Genomic DNA, 12,165 nt, shown 5'->3' on the forward strand with positions numbered 1-12,165 from the left:
ATCCGGGAGTATCTGGTAGGACTAGAGTTTTGAGTAGGCTCCACTGAGATTTACAAAAGATGTATATCCCTTTCCCCATTTTATGCATATGTAATTTTTTAGCGTTTGATGTTTGTTAATTCAGAATATAACATAAATGCCAGTATAGGCACACATAATAAAAATGCAAGATTCAAGAAGCCTATTTTCATTAGAATATCAATATGGGAATTCTTTGGGGAAAACATTGCATAATAGTAACTTCACTCTCCAGTTCTCTTTGCTGTAAATTATGAAAGCATTCCCCTAAATTTGCAAATACATTTTATACGAAATAATAAATTTTTCTGAAAAAAAAGATATGTGGTGATTTTCCCCCTACATTTAGTTTTTCCTGTGGGAACAAATATTCATTAATTGTCCTCTTGGTACCAATTCCTTTATTCAATGCTTTATTTATGTTTCACTTACTTCTTCCCACAAACACTGTCAAATCATGGCATTGTCTCTACTTTTTAGGTAAGGAAAAGAATCCAAGGCACCTAGATCATCCAGCAACTTTCCCCCCTGGCAAGCCAGGCCAGTGCTGTGGGGCCCCAAACAGCAGGATCACAAATAAAGGGGAAGGAAACTGGGTTGAACAGGGAGAGGCCTGCGGTGCAGCGCTACAGGGCATTGCAGGTGAGGCGACCGCAGTATCCAGACGAGAACCTGAAGACCAGGGATGGGGTTAAGCCGCAATGCTGTGATCTGTGTGTCTTCCTCAGATTGCTGTAGAGATGTCAGCATCCAGCTTGCCTTACTTTCAAATTACATTCAGGCTGACGAGTTGTGCTTCTTTGTCTGAGACACTGCCCTGAGACTGGACCACATGGGTGATGACTTTATAAGAGCTGTGGTTATTCTGAATGGCCAATTATCAACATTTCAAAGAGAATTCAGAATAGAGTTTTGAAGGCTCTAAGCCTAGTGGCTCTGGGGTCTTAATAGGCTTTGCCTGGGCTTCTGTAGAAACCGTAGGTAGAGTTTTCTCTGCAGCTGCTGCTCTCTTCTCCTTTAGCAGCTATTCTTTCATACTTCCTCCTCTGTCTGACTGTGCAATGATCATGGACTGCATTTTTCCTTTCTGAAGGGGAAAGAATCTGACCCTTTGAGGAAGATGATCAGAGTTCATGGGTTTCGAACCATGCTCTGAACCACCTCTGTTTCGAACCACCTCTGTCACAGTTGGCTGCTGCTGGGACCCTGCGGTGAAGGTTGGCAGTGTGTACAGCTGTGGTGGACTCACCCATTTCTGGGCCTTCCATAGTCGAGTCTCCTCTCTGAGTCACCAGCTCCTCCTCAAGGTCTGGCCTCGCCTATGCTTCCTGGCACCTATTCTACCAGTCCTAGAACACAAATTCACCTGGACTAGGTGTCCAGGAAGGATCTGCAGAGCCAGAGGATAGGTGGGTGGGTAGACGAATGAATGAATGAATGAATGGGCAGATAGATAGATGGAAAGCAAGGAAGAAGGATGGATGGATGGATGCAAGGATTGAAGGATAGATGGATGGGCAGAAGAACTGAAGGATGGTTGACATAAATTCATGTCAGAAACCGAATACACTGTCCCCCAAGAAGCATAGCAAGAAGCAAAGACCTAAGAAGGAAGTTTTGCCCAAAGAAATGTTATTCCGAGTTAAGTTTCTCAAGGTGTGCTTTTCCGTGTTTTGGGAATAACCTGGACGGTCCATTCCTTAGGTCCCTGGATTCTACCTCAAAGCTACTCAGTCAGAAATGTGCCTTTGCAATTGATACCCCAAGAGATTCTTGTGCAGCCCAATGATTGAGATCACTGCATTTTAAAAGTAAGATTTCAAGTGTCAAGCAGGCCTTCTACTTTCTGGTGATGGAGTGGGACCTGATCTCAGCACCTGCCACTTCCTTTCTCCTCTTTGCACTAGCCAAGGCTCCAGGCTCCAGCCCAGCCCTTGTTGACACAAGATGCCCTTCCTGCCACCAGAGGCTGTGTTCCTAGAGCCCCCACCCATCTCCGAACAGAAGGTTTATTCCTAATGCTGTGGAAGCCAGGTGCACCTTGTACTCCATGTGCTGCCACATCTAGTTCTATGGGTCCTGGGGACCTTTGAGGGCAGAGACATTTGGCTCCTCCGGGCCTGGAACTTGTGCATGAGGATTAGCTACAGAACCATGCAATTCCCCCCGCCAAAGGGGGCCCAGGTGACCCAACTCCTAAAGTTTCATTCCCTTTAGTATGAGGGATTCCTGAAATGTAGCAGGTATTGGAATAGACTAACTTAGTAATTACTTCTTAGGTAGACCCTCCATTAGCTCATCTGGAAAATGGGTGTAAAAACAACAATTTCTTTGTTTTGGTCACAAGAAGGTTGTTTGGTTGCTACAGATACCTCATGAAAGTGAATGTCCTTTGCAAGCCTTAAAATGTATGAACACAAAGGTCCTATGCATGTTTTATCTTTGAATCCTGAGATATATCTGGGGTGATTTTCTTCCTCCATTGGTGGAGCTGGGGCAATGCTCCCTAAATCTGAACCTGCATGGGCCTGGGAAGAAAAAAGGCCTTTTTAGAGCTCATTGTGCCCTGAAATTTTGTACAGGCTTTGAGACTTGCAGTATCACTCCATGGTCCCATTCTCCACTTACATGTCTGATTTCTCTTATAGCAGCAGGAATTTGATCTGGTTTTAATCATTGTACCACGTACTCATAAAATACAGCCATAGCCAGGGTCTATGAACAGTCTCTGTGTGAGTGTGTGTGTGCACAAGTGCACATGTACACATATGGACATGAGAGAGTATGTACACTCAATGCATAGTTGGAGTAGCCGAAACAGTTCACTTATTCCCAGCGCACATTAACATGATGCTCTTTCCCAAATATAACATGCTTCTGGAAATTCCCAAATCTTTCACTCTGAAACTCAAGGATATTGTTATTAAAATGTAAAGAACACCCTGGCAAGCTTTATTTCCCTTTAATGGCATGCTCATTTTAAAGGTCATGGTGCAGAGTTGCCAGAGCAGTGACCTGAGAATAACCTTTCTCTGCTACCTGTGTTTCTGATCCGTAGTGTTAGCGTTCGGAAATGCTCTTCCCCTCCGAGTTTCAGCAGCTAAATAAGTTGCAGCCCCTTCAGCTATACTCATAAAAATTTGCTTCCAGACAACATGGTCTGTTTATTGTGTAATAATCGAAATGGCACTAAATTGCAGTGATTGCCGAACACTTAGGAATTGTATTAACCTCTTAAGAGCTAAGTGGTTTTCTGTCATTGCTCAGCTCCGATGCGCAGTGCAAACGTTTTTCTGTCATTAGGCTTCCTTTAGTGTTACAAGGGAAGTAAAAAATCCTCAGGTCCAAGTCATGGTCCTGCTTATATCTTACTAACCAGAACAGTCTGTTGCCCGGACCAGTGACAGAAGCAGGACCTCTTTTCTGCTGGGAACCCAGAGAGGTAGGATTGCCCAGACTTATCCCAGAAGGACCTATTTCTGTTCCCTGGCTTCAGCTCATTGTGTATTTTGTTGACAATCGCTCTGTGACAATCTCTTGTTGAGAACAGATTTTTCCAAAGAGCACAGACAGTAGCTAGTTGGTCTACCAGAGCTGCTTCCCTTCAGCAGCTCCTTGCTCCTAATGGTGACAGTGTCAGCTGCCCTGCAGGAGGCTGGGCTGCAGTGGCCTCAGCATCCCTGGGCCCTGCCCGCCCTGCTCCTGTGAGCGGCAGGCCCGGGAAGGAAGAGTTAACCAGAAATGGAGCGGCGCCGCTCCGGGGCAGGCAGCCTCACTGCAGAACAGAGCAGCGTTCGTGCGAAGGCAAGTCATTTCCCGAAACACCGCAGACACACGGCCTCGGGCAGCCTAAAACCTTTGGAGACCAAAATGGCTCGCAGGGGTTGGAAGTAATAAGGTGTTTTTCCCTTCTTTCTCCTTCACTGAGATTCTGCGAGGTTGCTCTGCATGGCTGGGGAACAATGGTGCTGTTTTTGTGTTTTCTATGGGTATTAAGATCCATTACACTGTGACATTTTTAAGATTGGTTATCCTGTAGTTTGGTGTTAAATTGAAGTTGTTTGTTTTGAATTTAATTCTTTCATTTTTCAAATGGAAAAAAGCAGCCCTGTGGAGCGGTGCAGGGCTGGCTTACTGAAGTGTGTGTGCCCCAGTCGCTTTGGAGCAGAGCTCTGTGCCATCCCCGGACCTCGGCAGAATTCGCCAGGAAGGAACATGACCCATTTCCCTACTGGAAAGTCTAAGAGGATCCTTGGAGATGACTTTCACAACTAGGAGGTAGGGGTCGTCTCCATTGTATCTTGAGAGCAACACAGGATATGAGCTGGGTTTTAACAGAATGTTATACATCCAATCTGTTACGCCTAATGCAGCCTGCATATAATTATTACTACTCTGTGTTTACGACAGCAGCAGAATCGGCTTCCATCCAACAAATGACCCAGCAGCAGTGGGCCAGCCGCCACTGAAATGACATCTGTTAACTCTTTGTCAAATGCCCTCTCGTTCTCTCTTTCTCCCAAACAGCTCTGTGGTTAATTATGACCTGCACATCTGACACAGTCTTTTGAGTAGAGAGACCTGCTTAGGGGCAGGGAAATATCTGGCTCCAGGAAATTCCCTTCTCTCTCCTTTAAAAAAAAAGCCATAGCAAATTGTTTTAAAATAAACATCCATTCAGAACACCAGAATAGGTTGATGGAATATGTTTTGATTAAAACCCAAGATTACAGGGTTACCATATACCATGATGTCTAGAGACTCAAGCCTTCATGGAAAAAAGAATCACACCAAAGTCTTGTTAAACCATAGGAAAGTTTCCATTAGAAGAGCACAGGCAGCCATCATTACCTTTGATGCTCACAGAGCCAGGGATCTAGCACACATTTGTGCTACCATTAATACCTTGGTTAATGGTAAAAGGCAGTTTCATTGTAATTTAGTAACTGGAATCTGAGATGACCAATCTGATAAATCAAAATTTAGGTCCAACACCACTAAGAGGTGACTCTCTTACAGGGCCAGATTTCCTTGCAGAAGTCTGTGTTAGTGTTAAGTATCTGATGCTGCATCTAGTAATGTGTCTGAGAGCCTCCTGCCTCTTGCTTTCCATCCTTCTGTCCTCCAGAACGAGCTGCAGAGTTCTGGGCTTTTACTGTGGGATCCAGAAGTCAAGCCTAAACATCTACGGACTAAATATTCCAGCTCTCTTCCCTGCCTGGTCTCTAACCCCAGGTTCCTACCAAGTGTCTGCTGTGTAATTGCCTGTTAACTTTTTCATATGGGGTTCAGCAAAGCCTTGGCTGAGAATGTGGCTGATTTACCATAGAACCAGAGCTGTTCAAACCTGCCTGGATGCCTGTCCTTGCAAAATCCAGGGTGGCCTCCCGACCCCTGCCAGCTAGGGAGGGCACTAGGAGGTGCTGGCCATGCCCCAGGAGAGCCTCCCGGGCTCTTCCCAGCCTGAGGAAGCTGCATCCTGCCTGCAGAGCTGAGCCCCTGTCTTGAGATGGACAGGAGTCCCTGGCAGCTTGGAACACTCCAAAGCTTTTACTGTAAGACCCCAGAGAGCCATTTGGTGGCGCAACCACCAAGAATATTGCCCAGTGATTGTGAGCAAAGACTTGTGATTTGAGCAGCACATGGAAACTCAGCTTATTCCCACATTCTCATACCATGTTCATTTCTTCTGCCTTTTCTTTTCTGTTTTTCTTTAATCCTCACTCCACTCCTACCCCCTCCTTATGCTAGAAACCAGGACGTCACAAATGCTAGGCAAAGTGTACTACCACTGAGCCCTATCCCTAATCCTTTGCCAGTTCAGATAGAAATACATTTTAATGCAATTCAAAAACTCTACGATCTGCTCAAAACTCTTTTTTTCCTACCGGTGTCTTTTGAGCCTCTACCCAGCTAGGCTCTGAAGGCTGTTTCTAGACCTTTCCCACTAAGGGGACTGTGGGCTCAACTTTTGGAAGCCATGATGGAAAGTGGGGTCCTTGAGTATCTCAGATGAAAGCCTATTGTATCACCCCTCCTGTGCGGCTTTGCATATGAATTTCTTCAGACACTGAGATGAGAGTTTTAACATGGCTTTGCTTAGGAATCCAGCCCAGAGCAAATAGATGGCAAATGCTGGAGTAAAGAAAGCAACCTTGCATATGGTAAGCATGGGAAAAAAGAATTGTCTTTTTCTTATAGGCTAACTCACCAGGGTCATGACTTGCAAGCCACTAAAAGGTTTCCAGAACTTGAATCAAAGCAGACTTATGGTTATATGCTTTAGGAGTGTGTCTCTAGATCTGATTGTTAGTAAATATCTATATGAGGTGGGTCCTTTGAGCTTTGCTCATTTGGGACAATTGGTTCCTCCAGATAATATAATTAGATTCAAAGTATATATGATAGAAGCAAAATTTGAAGGCAGTCTTGAACAAGCACACTGACTTCATTTCTTACTGTTGGCTTTTGACCAGTGAGGTGTGACTATAAAATCACATTCCGTACACAGCCAGGCATTGGGGCAAGATTGTACATGGCCTTGTACCATTTCAGAGCCTTGAACCTGGGTCATTGGTGGCTTCGAACCTGCAGATGGCATCTTGCCCTGTGACTAGGCAAATTTCTTCATGTCACCATTGCATGCCTCAGAGTTGAGACCTTGATTCTCAGAAAGGGAGTAGATTAGAGGTCAAACCCTCTCATGCACTGACCCCAGCCTCATCATGCCCACAGGCCTCCTCCTCTGCATATGCTCTTGACTTGTGGGAAGGTATAAGGGGCTGTCCATAGGTGTTACTGGCACATCCCTTTCCCCACTGACACTCCCACCTGCATACCTAGAGCACAAGTGGGTGGGAACTGGCTTCAGGGAGGGTCCTGAAAGGTGGTCAGGGCACCTGTGAGGCCAGAGCTCCTCTCTGACAGAGCCCTGGGACTGAGACTTTGGGGTCTGGGATTCAGGACCTGAAGTTTCCTTTTAGACTCTGTCCTGGGGATGTACATGTGGATTAAATTAGAGCAATATGTTTTCCTAACAGCATCTTGGCTGAAAAGTCAAGCAGATAAATGGAAACAAACGCGGCTTTATGTGAATGAAAAGGGACTGGTGGGAGGGTGGCTTCCGCCGAAAGCACCACAGTGGCAGGGCTGCTCTCCCGGGCGCTCCCACCCCTGCTCCTTCCCTTTGCAGGCAGGGACCCTTCGTCCAGCCTCAGAAGCCAACTCTGTGGGTCTCACCATCGTGCAACAACTCTCTCACAGGTTTCTGTTCTGACCTGACTGCTTCCACACCCCTCAGACTTCCCCATACCCTGTCTACAATCTTCTCTCAGTCAGCCTGCTGTCACGGGGAAGAGCCCACACTCCAGAGTCACACATAAGTGGCATGACGATGCCACCCCACAGGGCTCCAGGAGCACCGAGTGAGACACTTCATGCAATGCTGTAGCACAGTTCTAATATCGCTTGTACATCATCTTATTATTTTTCTCCACGCAGCCTCAAGGCCCAGTTACGTCACTTCCTCTGCTCTAGAATGATTCCCTTCCTCTCCCTCCTACCTCAGCTGGAAGGAGCAGGCCAGGCACCTTGTAACCACACAGTCAAAGTAAGTATTTAGTGAACATTTGCTGGTAGACTGGTTTGGGACTTAAGGACTCACTGTTGCTTTTAGTAGGAGGGTAGGGCTGGCCAAGTTCCCCACAAGGGCAGCTTGTACCAACCATTCCTGGCTTGCCAGAATAAATGATACTGCCATTGAGATGCTTGACGCGGGTTTATGTATCATAGGGATCCATGAAAAGGGATGTTCAGTTCCAGGAGATAACATCAAACTGCTCCCTGCCCTGAACTTAAGACATAATTGGCAAGTAAAATTTGTATATATTTATGATATAAAAAGAAGGAAACATTCCTGGCCCACTCACAGCTTCTTTGAATAGACCTGATCCCGTAATCCTCTGGGAAAACCGGCTGCCCCAGGACTACCACTCCGGCGGTCATTGACTAGCACTTTGAATACCTGATCAAGAACTGATTAATAGCAGGGTGCGGTGGTGCACACCTGTCATTCCAGCATTTGGGAAGCTGAGGCAAGAGAGATCCTCTTACTGCAAGTTCGAGACCAGCCTGAGCTACATAGTGAGCTCAAGGCCAGCCTGAACTGCATAGTGAGACCCTGTCTGTAAAGGACCAAAAACAAACAAACAAAAAAAGAATTGATTAGCTACTGGATGACTTAAGAACTTAGTAGTACTGTATCAAATTTTTAAAAACTACTTTTAAAACCAACTTGAGCACTATGTGGTGGCATACCTGTAATTCCAGAACAACTGCAAGACTGAAGCAAGAGGGATCTTCTCTCATTCCCATCTTGGGCCAGGGAATCCCAGGGACTAGACTGAGCTAAAGTCGAGGGCAAAATAGCCATTCATGCGGTACTTGTGTGCCAGCCTGTGCCAGCCAGCCAACCAGGTGGAGAGCCCATGTGACAGAGTAGGGAAGCGGTTCCCACTTTTCAGCAGTTCAAAAAGACCCTGAGTTACTGAGGTTTTTTTTTTTTTTTTTTTTTTTAGGTTCCTTCCAGAAAACAGGCAAAGGCACACACAGGCAGGCAGTTGCTCAGAGACAAGCCTCAGGGACATCCGCCTCCTATCTCCCTACAACTCAGCCTCGGAAAGGGGATGGAAGACAGGAGTTAAAAATCATAACAGGCTCCATTCCTAAACTGGTTTGCAATTATTGAGGAGAAAGCAAGACTTCGCTTTTAAGAAAAAGGTTTCTGTTTGTGAGCTACTCAGACGCCTGTCCTTTTTTCCTTTTGTGAGGGGAGGGAAAAAAGCAGGTGGAACATTGGGAAGCAGATTTGTTGTTGTTGTTGTTAAATTAGGGTTTGACGTTAGTGTCTTAAGACTCTGAGTTGATATTAAAAATGTGAAAGTGCCAACCTCAAAGCAAGTCCGTGGAGCTAACGCAAGTAGGATGGTAGCAAAGAAGAAAACCCCAGGCTGGGTGGTGAGGCGCGGCGCTGCAGGCCCTGTGGGCTCGCTCATCTCGCATTCCGCGCTGCGCTGCTGCTCACTCGCTCGCTGGCTCGCTCGGGTGGGGTGGGATCCGCGCTCCCTGCCAGCGCTTGTTCAGAGCTGTTGCCGGGGGAGGCGCCGGGCGGAGCGGCCCACACATTCAAACGAGCTGCCTGGCTGATCCAGGCTGGGGATGGGTCTCTGCCGAGACATCCTGGAGTCTGGGTCTGGGGAAGTCCTTCCCCGCAGGCAGCTGTCAGCTCTTTTCTCCAGCACTGTCCCCTAGTAAGGGGCTTAAGTTTTTAGGGGTCTGCCACATACCTGCACTTCCCAGCAAGCTCTTGTCTCTCTGTCTCCCCATCTCTCTGTCTCTCTCTCTTTCGCAAAATCTGAGGTTTATTTTTCAAATCTTTCCTATAAAACAGCATAGTATTTGCACATAACCTACTTGTATGTATGTTAATCATCTCTAGATTGCGTATAATACATAATACAAGGCAAATACTTGCTTTGTGTCTTGTCTAAGACACCCTTTGCCAGCTGCAAGTTCAAAAAGGTTTTCTCCTACATTTAATTCTAGACATTTTATAATTTTATATTTTACACCTAGATCTATAATCTGTTTCAAGATAATTTGATGTAAGGGAAGAAAAAAGGGATAGAGTACCTTTAGTTCCCATGGATTTCCAGTTGTTCGGTGCTGTCTGCTGTATAGACTAATTTCTCTAGTGAAAGAATCTGAACCCCTGTGTCAAAAATCAACCAAGTGTAGGTATGCTTATGAACCTCCATTCTGATCTACAATTCAGAATTTATAACCAGTGAAACATATGTCTATCCTGACACCAATACACACATGCTGCCTTAATTGCTAGAGTTTTATTGAAATTCTTGAAGGTAGTTCATAAGTTCTCCCATTTTTTCTTCTTTTTTTTTCAAAATTGTTTTGAGTACTGTAGGACTTTATATTTCCATAGAAATTTTAAAATTAGTCTGACAATTTTGACAAGCGAAAAATGTCTGCTGACATTATGCTTGGGATTGTTTTGAGTCCATAGATGCACTTGGAGAAAACTGACATTTTAGCATATTTAAGTCTTTAATCCATGAATATAAAATACCTCTACTTATTTACCTCTCCTCTGATTTAGCTCAACAATGTTTTTAAGTTTTATGTGTAAAAACGTTGCATGTTTTGTTAAGTTTATTCCTTTATCATTCTATTGTTTTAGGTATTACTGTAGATTTAAACATTTTCATGTTTCAATTGTTTGTTGCTAGTACTCACAGAAAAATGTATTTTTCATATAGTCAGTTTTTATTCTGATACTTTACTAAATTCACTTATTACTTCTAGTAGGCTTTTGGACATTCCTGAGAATTTTCTGTGTGAAATATCATGTCATCTTTTTTTTTTTCCTTTGATACAGGGATCGAACTCACAACCTCACGCTTGCCAGGCAGGCACTTTTGCCACTGAACTAAACCTCCGGCCCTATCATGTCATCTTTAAAGGAAAAGTTTTTACTTCTTCCTACACAGTCTGTGTATTTTCTTTCTTTTTTTGGTACCAGGACTCAAACTCAAGACCTTATGCTTGCCAGGCAGGTGCTGTGCCATTGAGCTATATCCCTGCTCCCTAATAAGTGTATTTTAAATTTTCTTTCTTTCTTTTTTTTTTTTTTTTTGCCTAGCACAATTGGTTAGTGTATTTAGTACAATGACAAATAGAAGTGGCAGAAATGGACATTCCTGGTATTCCATTCACTCTTTCATGATTGTGGTGTTACTTGTAGATTTTTCACAGGCAACCATTGTTGGGTTGAAGGTTGAAGAAGTTTCTTTCCAGTGTTAGGTTGCTGAGGTTTTTTTTTTTTCCATAAATGAAGGAAGAATTTTTTGAAACATGTCTTTTAATACCTAATAGGATGGTCATATGAATTTTTCACGATTCTATTGAGGGTGAATTACATTGATGGCTGTTGGAATGCACTGTTTTGATTGGTGGGGGGCGTGTTGAAGATAGGATCTCAGTCTGTTTCCCAAGCTGATTTCACACCCCGGGGTCCAAGTGATCCCCTTTCTTAGCCTCCTGAGTAGCTGAGGTTGCAGGCAACATCACTGATTTTGAAATATTAAGCCAAATTTACATTCCTAAAATAAATGGTCTTTAAAGTTTTGGGGCCAGAGAACATACTCTATAATTTCAATATTATAAAATTTATTGATATTTATTTATAATATAGCATATATTAGGGTACTGTACTCACCAAAATAATTTAGTGAGTGACCATGCATGTGTCATTATTAACTGTGTTGTTGTTCTAGAAATGGCAGTTATATCAAATTAGTTGATAATGTTCAAATCTTCCATATTCTTACTGATATTCTATTTATGTTTATCAGTTATTAAAATGGAGCATGAAAATCAACTATGGTTGTAATTTTATCAATTTACTTGTTTTATTATTGCTTTTGCTTTGTTTTTATGAATTTTGAAATTCTATCATTGAATGTACGTAACTTTCAGTTTTTAAAATCTTTGATGAATTATTTCCTCATTATGTGAACCCTATTTTTCACCAATAACACTCTGTCCTGACATCTGCATTATATCATATTCATACCATTACTTGGGGTTTCTTGCATTTTGTGTGGTACTTAGTTTTGTATCTAAATTTTAAATCTGTCTGTATTTTTACACTTAAAACATGTCCTAAAATATACATAATTTCTTGCCCAGACTGATCTGCATTGGGCTCTAGTGATCCTCCTGCCTCGGCCTTCCAAGTGGCTGGGGTGACAGTTGAACCCACCCCTCCTCCTGCCCCTCTACACCTGGATCTTCATCTTGTCCTATTATCCAGCATGATAATCTCTGCCTTTTAGTGTTTAGTTTTCCACTTAATTTCATATATAATTGAGTTCAAGTCTGCTATCTTCTTACTTATTTTCTTATATTCCATTTTCATTGCTGTTCCTCTTACTGCCTTCTTTGAGGTATTTTTTATTATTCCACTTTTATGCTGGCTGGTTAGTTATACTTAATTTTATTCTTTGTCCTATATCTTTAACTTATTCATAATAGTGTACCTCTTAACGTCCCCCTTACCTCTCCTCCCCG

At 43.6% G+C, this 12,165-nt stretch overlaps 1 long non-coding RNA gene across 1 annotated transcript; it reads left to right on the plus strand.

The window, feature by feature from the left end:
• Positions 1-3,803: 3,803 nt before the first annotated feature.
• Positions 3,804-8,814, plus strand: LOC106027094 (uncharacterized). Its single transcript, XR_001200670.3, has 3 exons — positions 3,804-4,296; positions 7,519-7,627; positions 8,595-8,814. It is a non-coding gene; the product is annotated as an uncharacterized LOC106027094 (long non-coding RNA).
• The last annotated feature ends 3,351 nt before the right edge of the window (positions 8,815-12,165 follow it).

Source organism: Cavia porcellus, unplaced genomic scaffold (assembly GCF_034190915.1).
Source record: "Cavia porcellus strain 051 isolate PalLab524CR breed Dunkin Hartley unplaced genomic scaffold, mCavPor4.1 scaffold_7, whole genome shotgun sequence".
NCBI lineage: Eukaryota > Metazoa > Chordata > Mammalia > Rodentia > Caviidae > Cavia > Cavia porcellus.